The 25,915-nt window shown below is 37.6% G+C and overlaps 1 long non-coding RNA gene across 1 annotated transcript; it reads left to right on the top strand.

Moving 5' to 3' along the window:
* The first annotated feature begins 14,937 nt into the window (after positions 1–14,937).
* Positions 14,938–25,147, top strand: LOC108499959. The gene is made up of 5 exons (XR_001875716.1): positions 14,938–15,021; positions 15,215–15,321; positions 17,025–17,265; positions 17,932–17,987; positions 25,014–25,147. It is a non-coding gene; the product is annotated as an uncharacterized LOC108499959 (long non-coding RNA).
* Positions 25,148–25,915: the final 768 nt, after the last annotated feature.

Genomic DNA, 25,915 nt, shown 5'->3' with positions numbered 1-25,915 from the left:
TAGGAGGACAGAGTTTGGCCTTTTCCCTTCTTTCCTTTCCAGTTCAAAATAGAAGGTGGCATGGCTGTCTTGGTGCAGTAATGGTTTCTGGCTTGTTGGTAGCCTACTAACTTTATTTCAGGTACAGCAGAAATGCTTGACGCAAACTTGAAACCAATGTGTCAATAATATCAAATATCTTAATGGATTTCAGAATTGCATCTCTAACATCTACAACATATACAGTGGTGTGGAGAAATCTAAGTGGTTCAAATGATACCAAGGCTAATGCAGTGATTTCAGTTATGCTCAGAAAAGTGACCAGGGTTGCTCATAGTCACTCAAGATCTCTCATATATGCTCAACTAAAAACTATGTTGTCAGAATATTATACATTCTGACTACCAACACTTAATGCTGAATTTCTACATTTTCACATCCTCACAGTCCAGCTCCCAGATGCCAAAGCAGATCTCTTGTTCCAGCTGTGCAAATCTATAAACTACACTTGGGCAACTTAAATTGCCTTTAATGGCAGTGTAATGTAATCAGTTCTATTGAAAATGAACAAGAAAACAAACAAACAAACAAACCCCACACCAAGCCCAATGTCTTTTAGGCACATTGGCTCTGTGTGGGTTAAATATTTTTCTTACTGATGCCAGAAGTGATTACTAAATAAATGAGGAATAGAAAGATTTCACTTTGATATCGCATATGTCATTAACTTGCTATAGAAAATAACTAAATGAAATTAAACTATATTGGTTTTACAATATAGTGCTGAATTTCTTTCTCAATATGAATATCCAGCTTATTAAATTATGTAGTATTTCCTCAGTATGTCTGCTGAAGAATCTCCAGCCAAGGATAATGCATCTGTACACTTCATGGTATGAGAGAGTTTATTTCCAAGCTAATTATAAGCCATGCATTATCCACTTAGTCACCAGCAATACAGTTTTAATTATTATTTTGTAGTATTGCATTCATTGTGATGGCAAATGTTGCTTTTTCTATCATGATGGAAAGGTCTGGGCTGTGTGTGTAGGAAACTTCCATTATTCCACTGCAATTCAATGAAGAGCATCAGTGTCTTTGCACTCACTGTTTGAATTTTATTGTTTGAGAGTGAGTTCATGTGGGTATGAGAATGACAGAAGACTGATTTTACTGTACTGTCTTGGGAATACACCTACAAATACTGTGTCTTTTGCCTTGTGGTATCAACAGCCCTGAATTAGGCATCTAAAAATTTCTTCCCAGACAGGGGTTAATAATTTTGAGTCCCCTATGAGTACTCTTAATCGTGACACAATGGAGGATAAACAGGAGAGGGCAGGATAAACAGAGTAACAATAACTAACAGATTTCTGCAATGGCTAGTAACTTGACTAGTAAAAGCTTTGATGCTGAAAAATTGGTTAGGTGCTTACCAAGAAGCCATGAAACATCACATTTGGAATTTGCATGTCTTCCAAACTAACTTCTAGGTCTAGCTGTAGGACTGACACCTACAAAGTGACTTGGTTACTGCAAGGGCCCATGTCACAATGACTGGGAGATATCACAACTGTAAGTTAAAATCCCTTGACCATACCTACATCTCTGCTAGTGGATATTTCTTCAAACTGTTCTTAAACAAGTAAAGTTCTGAGGATTAATATGTAAAATGAGAGACAAATTCACAGTGGAATTAATAAAAGTAAGGGTAATGAAGAAGGAACTGTCAGAGACAGCAAGTAGTAAATTCTGGGAACAGGTATGTGACTTAGCACACTGTCACTCTAGTCAGTACCTCCCTTCTTTTGAGTTTCCTAACTACTGTTCTTTTCCCTGTAGGCAGATAACCAAAACACCAAAGCAGGCCCTGATTGTCCCACTCTACCTCTGTACTGGCTCGGCCTCACCTTGAGTATTGTGTGGGGTTTTGGGCACCACAATATAAAAAAGATATTAAGCTATTCGAAAGAGTCCAAAGGAGGGAAATGAAGATGGTGAAGGGTCCAGAGGGGAAGCAGAGTGGCTGAGGTCACTTGATCTGTTCAGCCTGGAGAAGAGGAGACTGGGGGGAGACCTCATTGTAGTCTATAACTTCCGTGTGAGGGGAAGAGTAGGGGTTGGTACTGATCTCTTTACTCTCATGACCAGTGACAGGACTTGAGGAAACAGCATGAAGCTGAGTCAGAGGAATTTTAGGTTAGATATCAGGAAAAAGCTTTTCACCCAGAGGGTGGTTGAGCAGTGGAACACACTCCCCAGAGAAGTGGTCACAGTACCAAGCCTGTCATTTGTGGGGTGTCATGCGCAGGGCTAGGAGTTGGACTTGATGATCCTGATGGGTCTCTTCTAACTCAGCATATTCTGATTTCTTTCCAGAACTGAGTAGGAATAATTTATTTCTTTTATAATAATTCTATTGTAAAATATGTAATAGAAAAAGGAAAACCGTGGCACAAGGCAAAATAACATGGGCTTACAGCACTCCACTCTCCTCTGTCATCTTATGAGAATTTATCAAAGATATCCTTAAAAGATCAAGGTAAAATTTTTGTAAAAATCTAATCTAAATCTCACTGAATTTTACATGTGTTATTTCCTTTCTATCCATGTATACAGAGGCTTTTTATATACACAAAGACTGCTGGCAGTTTTCCCTCTGCTCTTTTTTGCTTGGGGTGGAACAACTCATGACTTCTGTCTTTTCTCATAGTACACATTTCCTTGAAATTGAGACAATCTGGTTGCAAACTAGCTTGCCTAGTCTGTGTTTGTCTAGTCTGTGCATGTCCTCTGCACATTTCTCAATACAACACATGATATCTACCAAAGCTGTTTTTTTGCAGTTCTGAGAAGAGTGAAGGGACTACTCCACATTACATTTTTTAGAAGACAGTATTGTATTTGTTTTTCTGCAACTATGTGACATTGATGAGTTAGATTTGGTTTCCTATATTTATCTGATGCCTCAGACTCTTTTCCAGAGCTACTAATTAACCAGTCCTCCTCCATTCTGTCATTTCTGCTACAGATTTTCCAAAATGCTTTGTTTCCCTTGTGCCCCTTCTGAACTGCACCTTGGTTGGCTTTTTCCTGTCACCTAATTTGCAAAAAAGAACTTTGAATTTTAAGACCATTCTCCAAAGCAGTTAAAAATGTCTAGGAGATTGATTTCAATTTCATAATCAACAAGTACTTTCCATATAGATGCACTGGTTATTACATGAAATACAGTAACACAGGCAATGCTATATGCAGGTGAAGTACAGTATCACAAGTCTATCACAAAGAGAAGAAGTTCTTTTCCACTTTTCTTTTGAGAGAGCTGTCTGGAAGTGGTAATTTTTTTGTTTCTTGTGATGATTTGTGTGAAGTCCAATGTGATCTTCAGGTGACACAAATGGAATCTGTGATTAGAGTCTAAGCTACTTCCAGAGTGAAACACTTATGAACAGGCCTCTATTCAGACCTTTCACGATCTGGCTTTGAAAATCTAGATATCTACTCTTCCTTCTCATCCCTTTTTATATATTATAGGTAGTGGTATTTCTTAAAATAGGCAATCAATATATATAACAGAATATTACGAGTTGAAAGGGACCCACAAGGATCATTGAGTCCAGCTCTTAAGTGAATGACCCATATGAGGATCAACCTTGATGTTATTAGGATCATGCTCTAACCAACTGCTAATACTAATACTTCTCCTTGTACTTTGATGTCTGTGTCTGCAACTATGGTATTTACTAAGGATGTTGGTTATCCTGAAGGAAAAAAAAAAAAGCAAGGGTATCTAGTTTAATTATGAGCACAGAGTTAATTTATTTGACCAGATATGCTGCACACCATTAATTATGTTATCGTGTGCAAATCCATGTTATTACATATTCATTACTTCTAACAATTTACAGTGTACTTAGCTTCATATTTCAATATAACTCATCAATTGAACAGTAAGAACTTGTTTAAGCTACAAACACAATTTATATATATATATATATATATAATCATTAGGATTCATTAATAGAATAAGAGTTTCTGAACCATATGAAAATGAATATTAGCTGTCTCATGAAGATAATATCTGATGTGGAAGTATGGATGATTTTGTAAGGCTGTGTACTAAGATGAAATTCCTTTTAATTTTTAAATAACAGGATCAAATTTTTTCCTGACTCTACCAAAGTCAATGGAGCCAACTCTATACACCTGAACACAGCAGAATTTCACTCCATTTGATGAAGAAATTTACATAAATAGAGATTCTACAGTGCTAGTCCAATATTATCATGGTAAATATTTCACTTGCACTTTTTATGGTCAGAAGAAATTAACACTGGTAAAGATTAATGCCCAATATACCAAGTAAACAAACATTGTTTTGAACAAAGTGAAATCTGAGGGTCTGCCACAGCTGGAAGTTTCTTTTTTCTGATAAGTTCTTAAAATAAATATGAGAAAAGAAGCAGGATTTTGCTGTGACTGATAATGTATTTTTCTTGATGCACTGCTAAACATAGCAATTGGAGTTAATAGGTAACTCATACTCATCCCCTCTAGTGGTAATTATCAATGGAGGAAAGAAAATAACTAATTTAGACTGGTGTATTCATCTTACCAACCATTACTAGTAGAACAAAGATGCCTAATTCAATGAATTTTACAAAATAGCTGATGCCACACTCACCTCTGTGTTTTCTAAGTACAATGATAAAGAAATATAGCACACATGAATATGAACAGTATGTAAATAGCAAATATGAACATTATGTAAATCTTAATGTTGGAATGATAGATGTTGATTACTTGATCCCACACCATAGCAGTAGCAGTGCCTTGGATGCTATAGTAACAAAATGTTGCAAATAAATAACTAAATCAGTTTCAATAGGATAGATTTTAAGGTGAGACCTGGGTATGAGATATTAATTAAGATAAGCCCCCAAGTACCATCTGAGATTCTTATTTTGCCCAAAGGAACAAAATGTAAGTAATCCAAAACCTTTGCATACAGGCTACACAGTAATTACACCTTTACTTAAGTATGAACTTAACAGCTACAACTATCCTAGCAATTCTGCAATTATTTTAAAGGAGGGAATCCTCAATCAATTTAGTACTTTCAAGCAAGCACTTAAGCCACATGTTAGTTCAGTAACTTCACTTCTAAAAAAAGGATAAATCCTTCATAGGTCAGTATTTCTGCATCACATTGCAGTGAAGCTGGTGAGGCTAAATATCGAAAAGAAATAAGAGTGTTCTGTAACTGGTATTAATTTATTCAAGCTAACTAGGTATTGTGCTCTTCCCTCAGCTGAATTTTGCCTTAGGAATGTCTTGATAGAGTTATATGAAACCACAGAGGTTTAGCTGCCCCACTTCAATAATCTCATATACTCTAATAAAACCCTTTCTACAGAAAAGCAGGCTTTAGATTCACAGGGAAAGGTAGTTTGAAAGAGCTGAAAAGCAAAATGGGAAGGGGATCAGTTATCACCATTCCAAATGTTAGGAATAGGTAAAAAAAACCTCACTCCATTATCTCTGGCATGACACCTTTTCAAGTACTTATTTTACAAATAGGCTACCTAATTCAATTCAGCTTTGGTTCAGTTTTGTACATTTTACCTTTTTCCATGAGAAACTTAGAGTCTAGGATGAAAAACAGTCTTTGAGTTATCACATTCATTCATTCGCCCTGGCTATCAACTCTATTATATAAAAAATTGACAGAGCTCCCTCTCAAAATCAGTTTGATTTCTTTATCTCACTGCTCTATGTGAAAATAATATTACTTGTCTTATGGTTAGAATTTCCTTTCTTATTTCTGGACTGTCTTAACTTATTGGCATCCTATATCCCAGACCTATTTTTTGAAATGATTGTAACTTTACTTAAATAATTATTTTCCCTTTTTTGTATTGATTGACACAAAATATTTATCAATGAGGGTATCTTTTCAACCTCCTTATTACTAGGTGGCATATCTTTTAGTTTTATGTAGATGTTGCTTCTCATGACAATGGTAGTTGGAACTTGCCTAAACTTTTCCAGTTGGAATTCTTTGTCCTGAGCATGAATAATTACAGTTTTAAACATCATCCCAGATGAGGTTGTATCCCAGCTTTGTCACATTATATTAACATTTCTTCCGCTCAAATGGATAAAATTCCACACATGTTTTTTAAAGTCACACTTGTCTTTTTTGCAACCATATTATGATTAGCTCATATCAAGAACATCTAGAAAATGAAGTTTAATTCTGTGTTGTTGAAAATCACCTAATTTTGAATACTCACTTCCTGCCCTCCCAGATTTTTCTGCAGAATCTTCTTTGAGGCTGATGTTTCACAGCATTTTGCTCTCTGCATTCAGCCCCAAGATCAATCGTTGCTGCTACCAGGGAATCAACTTGCATAGTTGTCCATTCATTCAGGACAACTTCTGGTAGGCCTTCCTGTAATCCCTGTAATCAGATCCTTAGCTACTTTACGTCTTGGATTTCCCATCTTCTCCAGTAGTTCTACTTTTTTTTCCTTTGTCTTTTAAAAGCTACAAAAGGGTCACCAGGTTCATATCTGTAAAATATGACTTATTTTAGCAAAAAGGCTTGGGAATATTTGTCTTTCGTGAATCAGTATTTTATTTGATTCTGTTCCAATTTCCTTTTTACATCCATAATTTAACTCCTTATTCCTCAAAATTTCTTAAACTCATAGACTTTCTGACAGTAAAATCTCAGATCTAGCATTGCAAATCTCTCCTCCACCCAAAGGATAACATAAAAAAGAACCTAGAAAAATATCTTTCTCCTTTAAACCTTTCTCTACTATTTTCCTGTGAAACATAATTGATCTTATCTATTACACGAATTCTTCCTTTTTTGCAAGGTAGGCCATGATGTTTTTGTTGTGCAACGCTAACACAAAGTATTTGAGAAAAGTGTGCCCTTGTATATTCCTGTACTAGCTAAGATTGTTATTCATTATGCTTACATTACTTGTACTATAACATTTCAGATTCTGAACAATTGTTCTGATTTCTCTGTAGAGGTTTCCTTTTTTTCCCTCTCCCTTTTTATTTTCTTTTTTTTTTTTACAGTACCCTACAAACATCAGTTTCACCTATTGAAATATGAAATATTGCTTTGCCAAAATAACAATAACAAAAAGACATAATTTGGAAGTAAATTCAGATCAACATGTATCACTTCTTACTGCAGCCTTCGTCTGAGATGGAAAACAATGAGTTCCTGCATTCAGCATCAGATGAGTATTCTTGACAGATTTAGTAACTGCTCTGTCATACCAAGCTTCCCACTTTGGCTTAGAATTTATCAACATTTTCTTTTCCTCCTCCTAGAAATTCCTGGCAGAAGCAAACTCTAGACCTGTGGCTATGACTCAGTGCTGATACTCTGAAAGATTTCCCATGGCAGTTTGCTGATAAAAATATGTCAGTGCTTGGCTGTATTGTCCATAAAATACAGTCAGGAATGATAGCAAAAGGAATTTTATTCACTTTGTAAAGAAAAAATATTTTAATATACTTAGTAATACAGTATTTAATGATATCTTGATCAGAGAGAACATTTTATTTAAATTTAAAAGTTATTATTATTGTTTTTAATATTGCTTTTGTTGTTATTTTTCTGCAACTTGATATCCTAGTTGTTACAGAAACTATGAACTAAGAACGTTATGCAAAAGTTTTTCTGTTATTCTTATCAGTTTTTGTTTGAACTGAATAATAATATTTGGAGAGAGAACCACGTCAGAATACTAATATTTAATGAAAGTATTCCAATTTTCATTGGTAGATGAAATCTATTTTCTTTCTATTATTAGAATCTTTGAATTGATAAGCAAGTCTGGCTGTAGTCAAGCTTTCTAATCTGCAGCAATGATCACAATCATTATTATCTAGCGCTTCATAAATACTTCTTTAAGATACTATTTGATATACCATATAGTCTTGTGGGAAACAATCGGGATACTACTGCTTCAAAAACAGCTAAATATATTACAATAAATTTGCTTTCTCTGGGATGCTGAATTGGAAGCCTATGAGATGCTGAATAAGAAAACTGATACCACTGCTTATCTGTCCAAAAGCTAGTGGTGTTAGGAAGCCCAGTAATTGAAAAATGGATAGCACTGATATTTGAACCTTTTTATATAACCTTTGAAGTGTAAGCCTTTTGGGGAATAAATTGCTTTTTGTAGCAAGAACAATGTCAGATCCCATATTTAGAAACCATGCACTTAATTCATTTTCAGACAGAGAAACTCATGTTGTCTTGTTGGGAAAAACATTGTAAAATGGATTAAGCTTCACCCTGGAGAGATGATAACCTAATATAAATAACTGCAGGCTGATCTTTATTAGTTACTGAACAAATATTGCCAAATAGGACAGGCGACCTTCAATGATGATTGATCTAGGATAAGTCATCAACAGCCTTGTCTCCAGAGAGTAACTTTGGGGCATTTTGGAATTGTACAGCTCTTCTTATTTCAGGGTTGGCACTAACACTGAGTAAGAATAAGTACATCTTCTTTAATAGCAAGGTCTAAAGCTAATCTGGTGGCAGAGTAATGACAACTTATTCTAGGGTGGGCAACTGCTAAGTATCTGCTAGAACTAATCAAACAGGATTGGGTCTTTGTTGGAGACCTGAATCAGCCACAGCTTCACATGTACACAGGAGACAGCCTAAACCCTGCTTTTTAGAACCACTGTGAGTATGAATAATTTTTTTTTTTTAATCTGACACTAGATAAATGAAGAATTATCATTATCTAGATGTCTCCATACTCCAGTGCACCACAACTGGCATCCCATCAATTGAAATACCATTGATTCATTCTATAACTATTCTTTCCTAAGATTTTTTTTACATTCTTTTCTCAGATTTTCCTTTTTACACAGGAAGTAAAATTTCCTGGTTTTGAAAAGCAGACCTCAGAATATAGTTGTAGCTGTCTTAATTTGAAAAGCTATTGCACTTAAGTGAGGATCAGTAAGAAGTCACATCTACAAACAATAATATATTACAACAATATAATTATATTTGTTGTAATAATTATAAACTTATAAACGATATTGATACTATGAAGAAGTAACACAAAACACTATTTGAGAACTCTTATTAAAGAGCCATACTGATTGCACATGGAGATGAATGAAAAAATAAAAGAGTAAACGTCTAGCAGTGGAACTGTGGAGCACATGGCACGTGCTATAATATCAAAACAACAGATCTTGGGTATTAGCTACACAAAGACAGAAAATACTGGGGATTTAGTTTTATCACACGAGTGCTTTCAATATTTGCAACAAAGTATGCACAACTTATCTGTACAAAAGACATTTTGAAACCTGATGATCCCTGGTCAGCTGACGGATTAATATACAACCTTCAATAGACTGTGGTTTTCTATATACTGAGGATTAATTTAAAGGCAGAGAGTTGTATTCTCAGGCATCCTTTCTTATGGGAGTTTGGATTTGATAGTTGGAAGAAGGAAAAATTAGAATTACTAGCTCTAATTATAAAGCGTCTCTTTATAAAAGTAACGCCCCCCCTGTACTCTTGAAGTACTCTGCTTGCACAGCACTAGGCGTGTCCATGGTTTGGGGCAGCTGGCGAGTAGCAGCAACAAATTGATTTTTCAGAAGGCAGTATGGTACTGATCTTGGAGCCTTTGTGCCACCTTCTCTTTTAATTTGAATACTTTGATTGTGTTTCAGTGAATGAAGACCAATTTCATTACATTCTGGCACCAACACTTGCAGGCTTATTTCTTTCCATTAATTATCCTCTTAATACTTTTCTACCTTGCTCAGGTGATTTTGTCTGTGATTTTTTTTTTTATCCTTTGTGAAACAACTATTTTTCTTTTTAGATTTCAAAAGTAATAGGGAAGACTTTAGTTTTTGCTGGTTTAAAAACCAAGTTCTTTCTTCATATTCTGATACAAAATAGCGTAAGAACCTTTAGTAATGTTTTTCTCATGTAACGTATAAATTATCTCCAGAAGATATAACAACAGAAAGACAAGATTTTTTACCTGGTGGCAATAAAGAAAAATATTTCCAGTAGAATTTATTACTTTTAATGCTAAAAAAAATCCCCAGGAATTGGGTATTCTGGATTAAATAATTTAATAATATAACCTCTGGTGCCAGATTCATTGCCAGTGTTATTACACCAATTAATTTATCGATCTCTACAAAACAATTATAACTGAAACTATTTTCTAAGTTAAAGAAACAGTTTGAGGGATTTTGCATCTGTTTCTGGTATTTTGGGAAGAGACCTTAAAAATCTCCAAATCTGTTTATGTAATTTCTCCTCAATCTAGTATTTTGTCAATATCTTCCTTTATAAATAGTCAGCCCACTGATTTTTATTAGTATCCTTTTTTGCTTTTGCATGTACTGCTTTATATTCCCTGTTGTCTTTTGTGTACTAGTACTATCAATGCTCTTCGACATTTTCTTCATGTTTTAGACATGGGTGTGCTGTACAAATCTCTCACTGTGTTTGCTTGCTTCTTCAAGAACTGTTATTGTGAAGTTAGTGAAAAAGGTCAGGGTGATTATTTAGTGGGAAAAATCGAATCTGCTGGAACTTTATTGCTTTCCTCTAAGAAATCTGACTTATTTATGACATAAGGTATTTTAGGGCACCTGATAGGACTTACTTCTTTTTTTATGATACTCCTGCCTTTGTGTAAAATTGTGCTATAAATGATATTGACAGTGTCATACAGTACTACTGTATTGTTTTTAAGTTGCATTGTTTCAGCAATTTATAGTCAAACAAACCAAAGTCATGACTGTCTGCCCTACTTGCAAAATTGTAGAGACTTGTCTTAAATTTTTCAATATATGTTAGAGAAACTTTTAGCAGAGGAAAGTTTAGCATAGCTCAAGGAAAGATGTACTATTTCTTCTGGCTTGAATCCACAGCTCTTAAAATAGATGTAATATAGACAGGTGTGTAACTATGTAGGGATAATCCTATGATTGGGATACTTTTCTTAATGGATTTAGTAAAGTCCACTGGAAACACTATACCAAAGAGTTGCCTGACAAGTGCATTAAACTAGATACTCTTCTCAAAAAAGGAGATGAGATCATCCCAATTGTCCATACAGTAAGACATATTAAATACAAAGTTGAGGCTGGTTCTCTGACCCCAAAAGAAATAATCAAGTCACAGCTACTTGTAGGTTACTGGAAAGGCTAATTTGTATTCCCTTGCAGGCAGTAATGAGATAAAAGAGCCCTTTAAGACTCTGTTGGTCGGAATTATCTTCAGATTCTCTTCTCAAACAGGATTCTTTTTTAACCTGTAATACCGAAATTGATGAAGAACTCTGTATCTCTCAAAGGTAGACAAGTCAGCTTTCTCCCTTGTGTTTGCACCTGCTGAACTTTCTCAAAAGCCTTTCATTTTACAACCCCAGGTTTTTAACCCCCATAACAGATCCTTAAGCAAACTGTCCAGAGATTTGATAAATTTGCTTTTGCTTTTGCTTTCAATGATTACTGATGTTCAATAGTACCCAGTTTGAGAACTTCCTTAGGTTACAGTCCATCATACTCTTGAATGCCCTGTATCTCTTGATCTGGAAAAAAAAATCTCAACCAAGTTTTACAAAACCATGGAAGGATTTCATGCTCAAAAAGGACCATGCAGGCTATTCTCCTTATGACTGAGTGATCTCTTTTAAGCATTCTTCAGAGTTGATTGCTTAGAGAATTATTTTTTCATATGCTGGTTAATTCCACCACCATTGTTTAAATCAAGATAAATAGACTTTTAAAGGCAATGCATTTTTGCATAAGTGAAAATAAGACTTCTAAATGTTTTTTGGTTGTGGGTTTTTTGGCTTTTTTAGAAGTGGATAGGTTTCCTTTAACTTTTTAAGTGATTGAAAAATACATGAAGCATTCCATGTTTACTACTGTTCAATATCTTCCAGACAAAATTTGTTATGTTTTCCTTATAAGCAGCTGGGAACTTTTCAACCACCAAGCCTACAGGAAGAGCTTGTGATCCAAACATTTAACTGGTTTTACATATAATGACTGATACTCGCTTTTTTGCAAATCAGACACTGACTATGCAAAGGTATGGGCTCACTGGGACGGTTATAGCCTTTAGAGCAACCTTGGGTGCATGCTGTGTATGGTGTGATGAGGAAGATACCACACTATTTAACAGTTTGTTCATTTTTATATCATTACTGCCACTATATCCAATCCCATATCCTTCTGTTTTTAGTGATACTGAATTGGATTATATAGACTTATTTGTTTAAAAATTTCCTTCTGCCTAATGTTATTACAAGTGGAATCCAAAAATAAACAGGCCTAATCACTATTCTTTTACCACTGCACTTTTAGGTTTGTTCTAACCAGTGTTAGAGAGAGCTGAGACTTCAGGAATAGTTGAGAAAAATGTGCAAGATACTTCTGCAAGATACAAAACCTATTTTGAAGAGGTTTTAAAGAAGACAACAAAAATTGGCCAGGCAAGTGTTAAGTAGCTATCAACTGTGTGCAGAAAACAGTGTGCTGAGTTCTGTTCCTATGGTCATTTGCAAGATAGTACAGACAGATTTTGGATTCTGAAAATTACCACATACTGTAGAGCTGTGAGAGAATAGGGATTCACAGCATCTCAAAGGAGAACCTCAGAGCCTGATGGAATTACACCCTACAAGTTAGTTATGCTATGCTCGATATGGCTTTTTATATGGGCATCTAACCTGAACATTATGGCTTTTCTATAAAATTGCCGGTTTCATAATTCCACTTTTATTTTTCTAAGGATGGAAGAGAATGAGTTATTTAATATTAAAATGTAGCTTCTCTGCATGCTAAGATTAATTGACTCAGCACTAATTATTATAACTGGATTATTAGCTCAATAATAATTTTTGAAGGGGTAGCTGCATAAATGCTTGATCATCTTTTCAAGCCATTAAACACTCTGGGCATCAGCCTCTTAACAGTAATTCTGACATGTTTATCTCAGCTGGGTTTGTAATTCCTCTTTGTTTCAGGGTTTGTGATCTGTATATACAGTAGATTTGGAAAAAAACCCACACACAACAAAACCCCAACAAAATGATATCACCTTCCAGTTGAATTAATAAATAAATAAATAAAAACAGACTATTCCAGCACAAGATAAACCTCAATGACTAACAAATAAAATTTTCTCCTTAAAAAGCAATTATGCTTTTGTCCATTAAGTCTGGACACCTGGAGTAAATATTTGTTCCAGATTTGCAGGTACCTTATTACATTTATATTTAAAGGTTAGATACAACAGTTCCTCTTGGTTACCCTTCATATAATTAACCTAAGTACTTCCAAACTTGATTTGTAAAGAAAGTATCTCATGCAGCCCATATCCCGAAACTCACTAAGAAATAAAAACACCCTTTTCATTGCATTCTTTGGTGAACAAACAGAATGCAATATCAGATTTAGAGTTTCCCAGCCGATTCTGTGAATAAGTCTTAAAATTCCAGATGACAGTTACCTATGAATGCTTCCTGTCTGCAGAAACCGATTGAATTATCCTCGACTCCTTTATTATTATTATTATTTTTTAAGATTACACACACTTGGTCCCTCCATAAGCAGTCAAACAACAGTTAGAGTTTGATCATTTACGCCTAAACGCATTAGAACAAATTCGTGCTGTACTTTTTTTATACACACACTGCGCCCTTCCTGAAGGCATGGGATGGAGGGATCAGACCTCCTGTCTCCGCCACCGGAACGAAGCAATAATTCTGGATCCAGCAAGAGTGTTTGTTCTGGAGCCAGTCTCCCTCCCCGGCCCCTCCGACCCGAGGAAAAAGTTCAGCTGTTCTTCTCGGCGGTGCTGTCTGGCCCGGGGCAGGGGGCAGCCAAGCCCGGCCCGGCCGGCGTTGCCCATCCCGCCGCCAAGGAATGCCATCCCGTCGCTCCAGCGCTGCGCTGAGCCGAGCAGCGCCGAGCCTAGCCAGCAGTGGCATAATCTACTAATGGCTTCTTTTCATTTCAGCCCTCCCTGAGAGACTCAGTGGCAGATTGTAGACTCAATTACTCTCATGTCAGGTGATTATCCTAGGTCTTAATGTAATCTTCCATTCACACATACCATATTTCAATTACGGCAGCTATGAAACAAGCTGTGTATTCAAATCACCAATCACCTTATCACTGCTGAACAATGTCAACTGTAAAAAACGCCAGCTGAAGGCAATTACACATGTGTTGAGAACCGATTATGATTACTCTCTGTGGTATTTGTGATGAGCTGGGGAATGTTCTGAAAATTTAATTTAATGACAATATGCTTGCTGTACAATCCATAATACCTCCTGAATCCAGCATGGGGCTATTAAAACTGATAGGAGCATATTATCACCGAACTGAAAAGCTGGGTTGGGATGGTTGCTGGATGTCTCTACAGGGAATGATAGGTAATTTCTCCACATATTTCTAACGGCTAAGGCAGACAGCTTCCAGTTCCAGCTGCACTCTGAAGGTGGTCCCTTCCCCTCCCTCCTCTCTCCCGGAGCTGAGTTAAGGAGTTTTACTGTAGCCGCTGCGGAGGGACGGGGAGGCGAGTGGAAGAGGGGTGTGAGGGACATTGCCTCAGGGACCCCAGGGCACAGCGCCGTTTCCCCTTGGGCATTTTCTTGACCTCGTTAAACCTTTTCTCGGATTTTTTTTTTTTTTTTTAACTTTCCTCTCGTTTTGACACCCTCTCTGCACAGCCATGCAGATTTAACAACAGGAGGAGGAGATACAAGTGCCCCTCACAAAATGAATCCCTCCAGGCTCCTGGAAGGGAGCAGCAACATCCCCCCGTGCCGTCCTGCGGGGTCGCCCGTTGCTAGGCAACAACCCAGGCCAGAGGAGTGCTTAGCCCCAATACCCCAAACGTGTGTATGCACATAACGAAGGTGCAATTGTAATTGTGCGGCTCTCCGGCCTGTCTGGCCCGGCCCTTGCTTCCAACAGGTAGCCAGGCTGGAGGGCACATAGACAGGAATCCCACCGCCTCCTATGGGCACCGCCAGTGCGGCGCTGCTTGCAGGGATGAGGAAGAAATCCAGGGCCCTGGGTGTCAGGGGTGGGGGCTGGTGTACAACGCTATTGCTATTTATCGATCTGAATTGGTGCGATTCTAGATTAGCCTTGCAATTCATTTCAGAAAGCTGACAATCTCCGCTGCCTGGGCGAAACACAAAGGTCTCCCGTTCTTCCAAGGCTCCGGCCGATAACGCTGCGCTGGGGAATTGTGCGAACTCTGTGGCTCCGGTATATTGTCTCGCTCTCCTTTCAAGGGCTGCGTTATGAACTCAGGACTCTTCAAACAAAACACGTCATCTCCAGTGCTGAATCGAAAATCCCGTTTAACTTGAAACATGCAATGTCATTCACCTACATACAAAACCCCCCCAGTTTTCAATGAATATATGCTGAAGAGATTTATTTATCTGCACTAATATTTCATATACAGTGCATTAATTTTTGTAAACAGGTTGATTTTTTTAGCAGATAAACCTATTGTGGTAATTTTTCCTTCATTGTATACGGGAATTTTATCATGGATTTATTCCTCTGAAAGCATTTATTTAAGTAGAATTCTGCAGCACACATGCTTTTTAAGCCTGGGAAACATATAGTTATCACATTGTCCCAGACTTATACGTTTATAAGAATGAGGCTTACCTGATTTTTTTTTTATTATTTTTTTTTTTTAAGTTACTCTTTCACACAGTGGCAAGTATCCTGTCTCAATTGTCTTTTGCTTATGTCTGCTGTACAGGCACTAGGACAAGAATATCTGACCAGATCCATGAGGGAGAAGATACTGTAGTACCTTTTTTCTTTTGGATACTTACCTATGTGTCTGAATAGAACAGGGATGTCAAACATAAGGCCAGAAAGTAAATAAATAATGTTGATAAAAATGACATAAATCAGAAAAGTCAGAGCAAGCAACTAGTAACATTTAAACAGTATACTTAAATTATTTGAGTCTAATTGGAAAAACAGTTTCTGTTGTTTAAGAGGTTTTAACAGTGAAACTTACTTTTTAAAAAGCCAGTTCTGAAAAAGAAAAAAGGTATAAATAAAGGTGATGGAGAAAAGACCAAATCACAGGCAAAAAATATGCTAGCAAAACAAGCAAGGGCTTAGGAAACTTAAGTCATGCCAGCTTTTGGGTACACAAAAGTAAACTATCTACTAGACACCACAGGATTTTTTTACAGTATGTACATGATGATCATGTAATACAATATGGTGATTAATGTTATTATAGTAACAGTAGTAGTAACAATGTCAATATTAACAGCAGTGATAGCAATAACAAAAAAAATTGGTGAAACCGAAACAGAACCAAATAGAGTAAATTAATAAGGAGCCTAAGATTCAAACCAGTTGTTTCTCCAAAGGACAGAAATGGTGCATCTTCATTCTGGGTTAGTCTACAGCTAAGGAATCACTGATCTGTGAGCAGTCTGAATCTGAATTCCAGTTGGAAGCAGACACTTCAGGGCATCTCTGCTTTTTGCTGCAGGAATACAGAATTCACATCACATGTGTCTGGCGCTGGCAAGGAAAGCTTTCCTTTTACATGTAGTAGAAAGGCAGCATGCAAGGTGATTTGTGACATTCCTCTTCATATCTCATTGTGAAGAGAAAGCCAAGAAATAAAGAAAAAATCCTTGTCTCCTATTAATTATGTTATTAATTGAATTTATATTGTTACTGGCATGTTTCTTGCATGAAGGGAACAATATTCTATAAATAAGGGAGATACAGCACAATGGCATAGCTCCAAACTTTTTTCCAGTTACCAGATCACTGTCTGATTTACTTTACATATAAAGAACTGCATCCCAGCATCATCTAGATTTTTTCTTAATCAGAACGCTGGTTTTTTGTGTGTTTGTGGTTTGGGTTTTTCCCTTCCTAATTTTTTTACACTTTTTCATTTTTTTTTTCTTTCCTAGGAAAGCTGTTGAAAGTCCGTGAGAAAATATCTCCATTCACCTTACACATACTGTGTATACATACATTTACTATAAACACAAATGGGCACATAAAAACTATAAAATCACTCTAAGAAAGAACTAAAAAATTGCTCTTTGGCCCGAAATCTGTCATTCAGGACAACTGAAATTTCTCCTTAAGTTGAAGGAAGCATCAGCTGAGCAAAGTTGCCATGACAGAGATCAAGCAAAATGTTATTAGGTAAATACCCAACACAGTGAAGGGCTTTATTGATTTTTCAGCAAAATGAAGTTACTGTACTTATTTTAAAGATCAATTTTATCACCTGAGCTTAGGTATGTTGGACTTCAAACAAAGAAAGAAAGAGGGCAATCCTTTATAACCCCCTCTGTGACCCTAAACAGCCAGAAAACCAAAAGGTCAGCTTATTTTGTTAGCTGAATTACATTTCTTTTTTCTTTCTTCGATTGTTCTTAAATATAATTATCTGCCAAAAAAATAAGCTATCTGATTACAAATTGTGCTATTTTTATTGCCCAAGGCAGTTGTTAATTTTTGCCATAGGTCAGACAGGATAATGCCCTAAAGAACCAAGACCTTCTTAATTGCATAGTGTACCACTAGCTGTTGCCACATCTCAGAGGAGTTATTGCACCTTGTAGATAATGCCCTTTTCCCCTGCAAGCCATGAAATAGGTTCTCCCTACATCGATGTATTAATTAGATTTCAAGAGTGTTTCAAAAATTATAGCTGAAGCTGCAGTTCAAATATTTCAGAAGTTATTATAAAGATTTCCTGTTATGGGTTTTTTGCTTGTTTGTTTGTTTGGTTTGGTTTTTTATTCTCTAATTGAAAAAGGGGAGGAAATGATCTTGAACACTCTCTCTCTTTTTTTTTTTTTTAAGGGGAAGGAAGAAGCCCAACCTGTAAACTTTGTCACATTTAAAGAATATACAAGTTTGTAAGTTTTGATAGAATTCCAGGTTAACTTTGTCATTTCTGATGCTGTAAAAAGTGAATGAATTGAGACGACCTGTAGAAATCTCAGGAAACATTTGAAATTTTTTCGACTGGCTGTATATCAAATATACAGTGAAAAAAGGAAATAGAAGGAAAGTAGAAAAGAAGGGCAAGAGGCGAAATGGTTTGTGTCCATTTAAGAAAAAATCAATAATAGCATAAAATTGATTTAGAGCTTGTCATAAAACATAAGTAAGTGCTGGAAAATAGAGAAAATTGAGTCTCAATTTAATCTGCACAAAAGCTACACTGTACTGATGAAGTGATCTGAGGAGAGAGCTACATAAAACCTAAAGACAGATACTTAATTGTCATATTAAAGACTCTCTTTTCTGCCTGCTGGAGTCAAGGGGTAGGACCCATTAATCATGTGGATAAGGGGCATTGAAATCAAATCTCAATTAAAATCTGTTCAATAATGTCTCTAATATGTTTTTCAAGCATTAATTTTTTCCCATCGATTCTACACCCCATAAATCAGATATGTTGCAGTGCATGTAATAGTTTATGGAGGAGAGGATTATGGTTTTATGAAGTTAATGCAGCAGAACCATTTAATTTACTCAGGCTAAAGTTTTATGTCTGTTGATAATTTCTATTGTTTTCCGTGGGTTAAAATTCTTTGGAATATAAACCTGAAACAATTTTTTTTCTATTTTCATATGTGCGTGTGTGTGTGCCAACATACACAAAGTATCTGTGTATACTTATGACCTGACTTATATGGCCCTGCTGACAAAGATTATTATCGAAGAAGATATATTAATTTTATTTAAGACTGTGGTTTTGAGGAGTAGAGGTAAAAATCTCTCAGCAAAAAAAGACAACCATTTTTTGTACTGTTACACTATGCAGTGTCTGGTGAAACACAAGCAATAGCAGGGATACTGGCAACTCAGCTTCTGGCTTTTATGTGAATCTAAGAGAATATGATCATGAGAAGTTTTGTATGAGATGTAAAATTAGTTTGCAACCAGTCTAGGACGGAAAAGATCTTAGTCTTTCCACATTTGCAAAAATCTCTTTCTGGAAAGTTATATTCTCCACCTACATTTCCTGACAGGTACAATTGGCTATATCCTGCTTAATTTTCCATCATAAGCTGATAGAGCTTTAAACTAGCTTGGAAGGGAGGCCGGGATAAAAAAGATCTCGCCAGTGATCAGCGATGGGATAATGTGCCAAAACTTGTGGAAATGAGTATTGATGGGAATCCTCAATCTGCTACACCAGATGTTAGCTACAATGTACCCCACCCGAAATGTTTCTACCCCAATGCTTCCCTCATGAGGAACATGAGGAGCTCGAAGCTTTGGTCCACTCCTGAAGATTTGATATCACTGGCATATGTGAAACCTTGTGGGATTAGTCCTGTGACTGGACTGCCCTGTTGGATGGTTACAGTCTCTTCAGGATTGATGGGCAGGGCAGAAGAGGCACAGGGGTGGCACTGTATGTAATAGAAGGGTTAGGATGTATGGAGCTCACAGTTGGCAATGGCACAGTTGAGAGCCTCTGCATAAGAACCAAGGGGCAAACAAATAATGTGGATGCCATTGTAGGAGTTTACTATAGACCTCCCAGCCAGGACAATGATGCCAACAAATTATCCTTTGAGGAACTAAGGGACACTTCCAAGTCAACTGTCCTTGTCCTTATGGGAGACTTCAACTTGCCAGAAATTCATTGGGAGCACCACTGCTTCAACCTGGGTCAAAAAATTTCTAAAAAACCTGGATCACACCTTTACGGAACAATCCTAAGGGAGCCAACTGGGAAAGACGCCCTCCTTGGCCTGCTGCTTGTCAACAGAGTGGATCTTGTGAGCAAAGTGGAGATTGGCGGCTGTCTTGGCCACAGAGACCATGAGGCGATCGAGTTTAAAATCTCTGTTGATAGGAGGAATAGTGTCAGCAAAACCTTAACTCTAGGCATGAGGAGAGCAGAATTCAGGCTGCTCAGGGAATTAGTAAGTAAGGTTCCCTGGGATAATGTTTATGCAGGTGCTGGTGTCCATCAGTGCTGGTCACTTTTTAAACATCACCTCCTAAGGCCACAGGAGCAGCAATTCCCAAAATGTCAGAAGTCAAGCAGGTGAGGCAGAAGGTCAGCTTGGCTAAGCAGGGATCTTCTCTTGGATATAAGGCAAAAAAAGATGTATGCCTAGTGGAAACAAGGCCAAGTGACATGGGAAGAATACAGAGATGCTGCTTGCTGCTGTAGGGAGAAAATTTGTGTGGCCAAAAATCAACTGGAGTTGGAGCTGGCCAGAAATGTTCTGGACAAAAAACTGAATCCTTTCAAATATATTACTGGCACTAGGCAGTATTGAAATATCATTGTTCCATTACAGAATGAGGATGGTCACCTCACAAACAAGGACAGAGACAAGACAGAGGTGTTTAATGCTTTCTTTGCTTCTGTCTTCAACATGGATGATGGACCAAGGGGGTTTCAGTGCCCTGAGCTGGAGGACTATGACTGTGAGAATGATGGGATTCATCCAAGAATCCTCAAAGAGCTTGCTGTTGTCATCCCAAAGCCTCTCTTGATGATTTTTGAGTGGTCTTGGGAAGGAGGGACCATGGAGAGATCCCAGCTGACTGGAAGCTGGTGAATGTTGTCCTGATTTTCAAGAAGGGCAAGAAGGCGGACCCCAGAAAGTCCAAGCCTGTCAATCTCACTTCAGTGCCTGGTAGTTATGGAGAAGATTATTCTGGGAAGTATTGAAAAAGATCTGAAAGACAACCCAGTCATTGGGCACAGCCAGCAGGCTTCATGAGAGGAAAGTCCTGCTTATCAAACCTGATTTCCTTCTATGACAAGATAACCCGCCTAGTTGATTGAGGGAAATCCAGTTGATGTGATCTTTTTGGATTTCAGTAAAGCTTTCGATACTCTCTCTCACAGGATCCTTCTGGACAAAATGTCCAGCACACAGCTGGACAAACACATCATGTGGTCGGTGAGTAGTTTGCTCACAGGTTGGACACAGAGGGTAATAGTGAATGAGGTAACATCAGACTGGCAACCTGTCACTAGTGGGGTTCAACAGGGCTGCATCTTAGGCTGCGTACTCTTCAACATCTTCATAAATGACTTGAATGCAGGACTGGAAGGGATACTAAGCAAGTTTGCAGATGACTGTGGTAGTAGTGGGTCAAGGGTTGGACTTGATGATCTCAGACGTCCTTTCCAACACGTCTGATTCTATGATTCTATGACATAAAACTTGGGGGAGCTGTTGGCTCCCTCAAAAGAAGGGAGGCCCTGCAGAGAGACCTCAACAAATGAGAGGACTGGGCAATCACCAACCATATGAAGTTTAACAAGGGAAAGTGCTGGATTCTGTACCTGGGATGGAGCAACCCTGGGTGTTCATGCAGACTGGGGAATGAGATGCTGGAAAGCAGTGCCATGAAAAGGGACCTGGGAGTCCTAGTCGACGGCAAGTTGACTATGAGTCAGCAGTGCCCTGGCAGCCAGGAGGCCCAACCTTGTCCTAGGCACATGTTGTGACTCTTGGGGGTGGTCCCGTGCAGTGTCGGGAGCTGGACTCAATGACCCTTCTGGGTCCCTTCCAACTCAACATATTCTGTAATTCTGTGATAAGTTCTTGTGTGAGTCTTGGTGTATACTCTTTCAAAGCTGACAAATTCCACCTAAGAGTCAGCTGCCTTTTGCTGGTTGAGTGAATATTGTTTCATGACCAAATCTACTCTAACTTAAACACAAATCAAAACTTATTTGCAGTATTTAGGCCACAGTTCATAACCACTCTTTGAGACTGCTGGACACACAAGCAACCCAACACATTTTCATCTTAAAGAAATATGAGCTGCAACTTCCCATTATCTTTTTTAAATACTCTTGGTGAGTAGCTTATTCCAGCAAACTGAGGCTGGCTGACCGGTGCACAAGAGCTATGATAGCTAAATTCCTGTCATCTTGAGGCTGGTTTTGTTGACCATATTCCCAGAGCTAATGAAGGCTAGGGCCATTGGTGAGAAGTAATAGGTGTCACTTGGGAGCATCCCTTGGCTGTACCAGGCCTTTGCTTGCCTTAGCAGGGACAGTGAGAGGGACATTTACCTCACCATCACAGTCCTAAATTCCTTTCCTCATGCTAACAAATCCTCTTGCCAAACAACTGGGCTCAAAACTGCTGATCAAACAAACATCAAGAAAATGCTCATAATTTTTTAAGACATCATCATATTTAGTATAATTATAACTTCAATTTTATGTTTTCCTTTTTAAGTGCTCCTTTAACTGCGAACAGTGGGCTAATGATGGCTGTGTCATGTACTTAATCCCACTCATCACAAGTCCCAGTTGTGAACTGCTATGTAATCAGTGGCAAAATATCTTGTCAGTTTCAGTGAGTTTTGGCTCAAGACTATCAGCTCAGAATTGTGAAACAGTTTGATGAAGATTTGGTACAAGGTACAATTCACATTAAGACAAAAGTGGCATTAAACTATGTGCCTCCAACATTCTGAGTCAGGACTTTGAATAACTTAGTAAGTCACCACAAAAGCAGTTATTAGCTATTAAGATATCATATGGCCCAAAATAGTCATGGAATTGCATTTTAGTAACATTAATGTCTTCTGATGCCTCTTCTCATCCTAAACCATTCTTGCACCAGAAGCTGTAATGAGACACAAACCCATATAAAGCCTGTCTGCTGACTTATACCCATCCAGGATCTCATTCCATATATAACTATTAACTTGAGGGCCAATTAATAGTTAATGTTGCAGGAGCCATAGCATAGGCAGTATTGGAGGCTATGGGCAATGCATTTTTTAAAAGTTAAAACAGAATTTGATTTTTATAAAAATGTATGTCTTCACTGTTTATAGTGTGGTTACACAAACAAAGGAAACACACTAATGCTGAAAGACAAAGTAAAAAATAATGAGACAGAAAATTAAATTGCAAACGTGCCACTCCATTCTATCCTAATATTACAGTCTCTCGTAGAAATATATGGGAAAAAAACACTCCTAAATTGCACAGTATTTAGACAGAGTTTTACTGCAGAAGACTGTACATAAGAAGACTTCAGTATTGCTACTGTTAAATAATTTTTTAATTATTTTTACCAAATCACTATATTAAACAAAAGAAGGACATGGTATACTATTTTGTGCTATAGCTGATACTTTTGTTGGCATAGCTGTGTTAGAAAAGAGACAAATGGATCAGAACACTGTTCTGCTAAGGGAAATTCCTCTGGTTGGTACTATTTATGTCACCCCTTTAAGTTTTCATAATGTGATTCCTACAGGTTAGCTTTACAGACAAATATTTTTTGGTGTAGACACAGCTATAATTAAAAAAATATTTATGTTTTACAGACGATGTACTTTGGGGTTTCCTTCTTTTAATTTGTTGAGTTTTGAATGTGCTTTGTGTATGTAGGATGTATAAGGATATATTTTAACTGTGTACAAAATTAACCTATGGAACTCATTGTGACAAAATGACAATGAATTGGAAAAGTTAAGAAGAAGACTGTAGATTTATCTCAATCATAAAAAGCTTCCACAGTTGCATCAGATAGGATAAAACATTTTTAAAGGGGATATAAACCCTCATGCTTCAGGTCACAAACAACAGAGAAGATTTAGAAATACACCTACAGCCTATGAGCAGATTATTCTGCTAAGGTGTGACATACCTATTCCTGAGAAGACTGATGCTGGCTGTGCTCGGGATACTATCTCTTTTGTGCACCACAGTCCTATGGCTTATCTGTATGGAGGCTTGAAATTTTTAGTTACCCTCCCAGTTCAGGCAGTTTCTCAAGTTTTTTGCCTGCCAAAATTTCCTGACTAATCCTTCTAGTGGTTAATCCACTAGAAGACATCTTTTCCAAGCTGACACCCTGATTTATCAGCTTTCATTTGCTCTCTGCAGCTTACTGGGAAAGCTTCCTCTTGAAACTTGGGCTGGACTGCTAGTGTGATGAAAATGGTACCACTGGTCTGCAGGCCACAGTTCTCCTGGGTGTAAAAAGTCTCTTTGCCAGCTGCTTCAGTGCTGTTTTTAACATTGGCTGCATGTAGAAATAAGAAGTAAAAAAATATTTTTCCTGTATTTTCAAGTACAGAAGAAAACTCCATGTTAGAATTCCAAGATGGACAAAATAAATCTATATTATATATTAATATATCTTAGTATTATATCTTAATTCAATTTTAACAAATTCTGTTTCCTCCAGCTAAAAGGCTGTGAGGAATCCTACACAGCTGGGAAGATGAAGATTAGCATAGGCTGGATCACAGCTCAGGGTTCAGGATGTTCTCAATTACTCTCTGAATATACATTCAGGTCCATAACTTTGCCCTGGTAATTTCCAGCAGTTCTAAAACTCAATCCTTAATTAAGATGTCAAACTTTAGCACTTTTCTCATATACTAAGGATTAGTGACTGTCCCTTGCTAATTATAGAAATATTGATGTCCCTGGGGCATAGCTATGTGAAGCTGTCTCTTTCTAGACAGTAAAAAAAAATTAGTAATGGATACCACACTGCATTGTTTATCCCTTCTTTCAAATGGCAGGGAGGGATCAAACCTTAGTATCTAGCTCTTTATACATTAAAAATATAGTCCCCGCCAACACATAAGTGGATTCTATCTAATATACTAAGGAGCACAATGGATGTAAACCATTTCTGATTGTTCATTGAAATTATAATCACAGAGTTTGAGAAAGTAGACTTGGGATAAGTGATTCCTAATCTGTTTTTGACAGACACTATGACAATAGGATAGCTTTTCCTATTATCACATTACACAGTTCCAGAGACCACATTACATATTATTAAATAGAAACAATAGTTTCTATGTTGATACAAATAATATACCAAAAAATGATAGTTCCTGTAGTTTGTGTTTCACTATTTCTTCTTATACCTCAGTACTTTTATCTTTCTTGCATTTGACATTTTCAGGAGGAAACAGAAGATTTGCTGAAAATTGGCAGCATCTTGTGAGAAGTGAGGAAGGGTGTTGTTTAAGGTGTACAAGCCAGTGGGGTCAGGTATGTGGCTGGAAGAAGGTGGCTGAGGATCATGGACAAAGATGAGGAGAGAGCTACACCAAGCATATGGTAATCAAGCTGAAAATAGAGGGAAAAATAAGTAACTAAATCTTATATCATACCAATCTTACTTCTCTGTCCCAACAATGACCTTAGGACTTCTCATTTGTGGTGGCTTATATGGTTATTCTGTGATCTCACCTCTATGTCTGGGAAGATCATGGAACAGATTCTCCTAGAAGCTGTGCTAAGTCACATGGAGGACAGGGAGGCAGTTTGGGACAGCCAGCATGGCTTCAGCAGGGGAAAGTCTTCCCTGATCAGCCTAGTGGCCTTCTATGATGGAGTGACTACATCAGTGGACAAGGGAAGAGGTCATTCATCTGGACTTCTGTAAGGCCTTTGACACAGTCCCCCACAACATCCTTCTCTCTAAATTGGAGAGAGATGGATTTGATGAGTGGACTGTTCGGTGGATAAGGAATTGGTTGGAAAGTAGCATCCGGAGGCTAGTGGTCAATAACTCAGAATCCCAATGGACACCATGAAGTGACAAGTGGTGTCCTTCAGGGGTCCATATTGGGACCAGTGCTATTTAATATCTTTATTAATGACATAACAGACAAAGGGATTGAGTGCAGATGACACCAAGCTGAGTGGCGCCGTTGCCACACCTGAAGGATGGGATACCATCCAGAGGGACCTGGACAAGCTTGAGAAGTGGGCCCAGGTGAACCTCACGAGATTCAATTAAGCCAAGTGCAAGGTGTTGCACCTGGGTTGGGGCAACCCCCAGTATCAATACAGGCTAGG

Source organism: Lepidothrix coronata, unplaced genomic scaffold, assembly GCF_001604755.1.
Source record: "Lepidothrix coronata isolate B3197 unplaced genomic scaffold, Lepidothrix_coronata-1.0 Scaffold3, whole genome shotgun sequence".
NCBI classification, from domain to species: domain Eukaryota; kingdom Metazoa; phylum Chordata; class Aves; order Passeriformes; family Pipridae; genus Lepidothrix; species Lepidothrix coronata.
Note: the sequence above shows the minus strand (reverse complement) of the source record. Positions and strands in the feature narration are given on the sequence as shown.